The sequence below is a fragment of the Ranitomeya variabilis genome, chromosome 1 (assembly GCF_051348905.1).
Source record: "Ranitomeya variabilis isolate aRanVar5 chromosome 1, aRanVar5.hap1, whole genome shotgun sequence".
NCBI lineage: Eukaryota > Metazoa > Chordata > Amphibia > Anura > Dendrobatidae > Ranitomeya > Ranitomeya variabilis.
Window position 1 is genome coordinate 1,134,698,320 of NC_135232.1, and position 3,617 is coordinate 1,134,701,936.

A 3,617-nucleotide genomic window follows, 5' to 3' on the forward strand; every position below is an offset into this window, starting at 1 on the left:
GACTATCTGTCCAGCTTCACTCATTACAAGCATGCTTCTCCCTGATACACTACTATTTCCTTATACCAGTACTTGCAACTCGCCTATGCACACAGCGCTCAACCAAACATGCATTCCAAGCCTCCTTTTTTCTTGCATACCACTGAGCATGCTCAAATGTCGCTCCTGCATTCCAAGCCTCATTCTGACTCCTTCCACTTCCTGCCACTCCACATATATAATGGCGCCTGTCAGCATGCTCCCACACACTACAGTCTTGTGGGTGAGAACAAGTACTTTGAATTGGATCCTATAATGAATGAGCAGCCAGTGTAACGATTGGCGAAGAGTGGCTGCATCTGAATACCAATTAGCCAGGTAGATGACCCTGGCTGCTGCATTAAGGATGGACTGAAGAGGGGAAAGTCGAGTAGCGGCCAATTAATAGAGTGTTACAGTAGTCCAGGCGGGAGTGGATCAGGGCAACAGTGAGAGTTTTTGTTGTTTCCATGGTGAGAAAAGGGCAGATTCTAGAGATGTTCTTTAGGTGTAAATGGCAAGAACAGGCAAGAGATTGTACATGGGATGTGAAGAAGAGATCGGAGTCAAACATAACACCCAGATAGCGCACCTGCTGCTGGGGTGTTATTATGGTGCCACCTACGGAGAGGGAAATGTCAGATTTAGGTAGGTTAGTAGAAGGCGGGAGCAGAAGAAGTTCAGTTTTGGAGAGGTTTAGTTTCAGATAGAGAGTGGACATGATGTCAGAGACTGCGGACAGACAGTCAGTGGCGTTCTGTAGTACAGCGGGGGTAAGGTCAGGGGATGATGTGTATAGTTGTGTGTCATCAGCATAAAGATGGTACTGAAAGCCAAATCTGCTGATGGTCTGTCCAATTGGGGCCGTGTAGAGAGAGAAGAAAAGGGGGCCAAGGACTGAGCCCTGGGGTACCCCAACAGTGAGAGGAAGAGGAGATGAAGTGGAGCCGGAGAACAGAACACTGAAGGAGCGTTCAGAAAGATAGGAGGAGAACCAGGAGAGAGCAGTGTCCTTAATGCCAAGTGACTAGAGCCTAGAGAGTAGGAGAGGGTGGTCAACAGTGTCGAAAGCTGCAGAAAGATCGAGGAGAATGAGCAGAGAGCAGACCTCTTTCATTGCCAACAAAGGATATATAACAAAATACTGAGATGAACTTTTGTCAATGACCAAATTCTAATTTTCCACCATAATTTTAAAAAATAAATCTTGCCAAATCGGACGAGCTGATTTTCTGGATTTGTTTTCTCATTTTGACTTTCATAGTTGTGGTCTAGCCATGATTCCAATTACTGGACTAAATACTTTTTTCCCCACTGTACATACACTATCACTATTTAATTATTTACTTACTATAGGCTACGTGCTCTTTTTTTTTTTTTGGACCATATTGTAAATGTGCTCTTACACATTTTATATATACCAAATTATGCTGTGGCCCATTTCTTTGGCTTTGATGTCCGACTGTATGCCTAAGCTATGAGTTGTGTCATCCTATCACTTTCGCCTCCAAATGGCTGCTTTATTCCCTGCTTTTACTTTTATACTGGCTATAATAGTTCCTCCTGATGGGCTGTGCTATATCATGTGATGTGATAGCTGCAGAGCTTAACTCGGCTTCCTGGTCATTCCTCAGGTCCTGAGTTTTATCTAATTTGAAGGGTTCAAGAGATTTCTAAAAGATTCAACATGATTTGCATGAAAACAAAAACTCTCCTCTCCTTTTTTTATCCATTCAAATGGCTGTGAAGAAAAATTATAGGGCTGATTATCTTAGCTAAGGACTTACAGAACATTTTTTTTCTTCCAAATACAGTGCCAATTCTGCACTACTAACCATCATACATGTACAAAAATGGACCTGTGTCTGGAAGATCAAAAGACTCTTTCATTTCCAATCCTGAAAAACACCAAAATGATCAATTTCTGTGGTGCCGTGCCTTAACTCCTTACCAACTCTGCCACAGCTGTGGATGTCAATCCCCTGTCTCTAGGTGGTCTCCACCTCCCTACGGTACTCCTGCTCTAATGTGGTCACACGGCTGCCTATACTTTCTCATAGAGACCTCTGACACCAGGGTCAACACACACTGACTCCTGGTCCATCAATGGCCGAGCGTGCACTCAAGAGCATCTTTTTCAAATAATGGTCAGCTGACCCAGGACACATAACTGAGAATATTTAAGTGATCCTCCTTCATTGGTCAAGTTCCAACCTGTTCAAAGGAGATATTCTATGTTGTCTTCCATTGTGAACCCAGCTACACCCTTAATTTTTGTTTGCTGCCAGCCCTGATATCCTCCAAGCATATGATTGTTAACAAACTCTGCCTGCCCTGACCTTCTGGTAAATTATTGTATTTGACTTTGACTTGTCTGACTATGTTTCATAGATCTTTGTGGTCCTAAGCCTTGGATCCTATCATCTGTCCGCTGCTGCTATTGACTGCTACTCTGAGATTGCTTCCCTGTGTAGGAACAAAGTTTGAACACCAAGTTATCCATTGTCTTTATCACTTTTGAGAGTCATCCTAGGAGGTCCCATGTTTGGGTTTAAGTCTTACCATTTTGGGAAGTATAATGTTGCTTTAGTATCCACTCCCCTACAGCTTCATTCCCTGAAGAAGTCAGTAATGGCAAAACATGTTAGGGTTGTAGCTGGTTAAATTTTTTAAAGCAGTAATCTACACAGTTGGAAAAGCTAATTAGAGGTCCACAGCCGCTCTACGCTGAATTACACTCTTTAATAATGACCCATATGACCTAAACAATTGGTCACTAGATTGTCAGACTGTTAGAGGGGAAGCTCCTAACAACTATCCCCATGGCGGTTCGGTAAAGCAGTGGCAAATATCCACTGTACTTCTATCCTTGAAAGAGGCATAATTGAATAATACTTACCCCCAAGGAAGATAGTAGAGAGCTCAATTAATAAGGTTAACTTACCGCTAAGATTAACTATTCACCCTCAGGGATCCCCACGGTGGTTAGGCTAAACAGTGGAAATCTCCACTGTAATTTCATCCCTGAAAGGGAGAATATTGAACAATTCTTACCCCAAGGGAAGATATTAAACTATACAAGCAAGGTATTTTACCGCTGATATATTCACTTATATTTTGGGACTAATAATTCATATATAACTGAATAAAATCAACTGTGTTAGATGCTGTCATTTTATTGAGCACTTAATATTATTAATTTCAAATAAAAGTTAAGTGATAATCTAAGAATCTTTAGTTAAGGGTCTATATGCCTTTTGGCAATTCAGTAATTAAACATTCCTCAGTTTAGTCCCAAATCAAATTCTTAACAACCGGACGTGTTCAACAACTACAAGTTTTGCCATTTATCATATCTGAACCAAGATGTATGGTCCTGATATAAATACAAGCATTTTCCTCTTGCGAAGTGATAATTCATCAATAACAACTATGCGTAATTTATTCTTACCCCTTTTACCCTCATGTTTACCCTTGCCCCTTTTTTTTTAATTTCTCTTTTTCTTTTCGTTTATCCGAAATGTTTAAACTGTATTGTTCCTTTTATGGAATGTTTTTGCAATTTCTACAGCAATGGAAAAAAAATGCATCTTATAGCC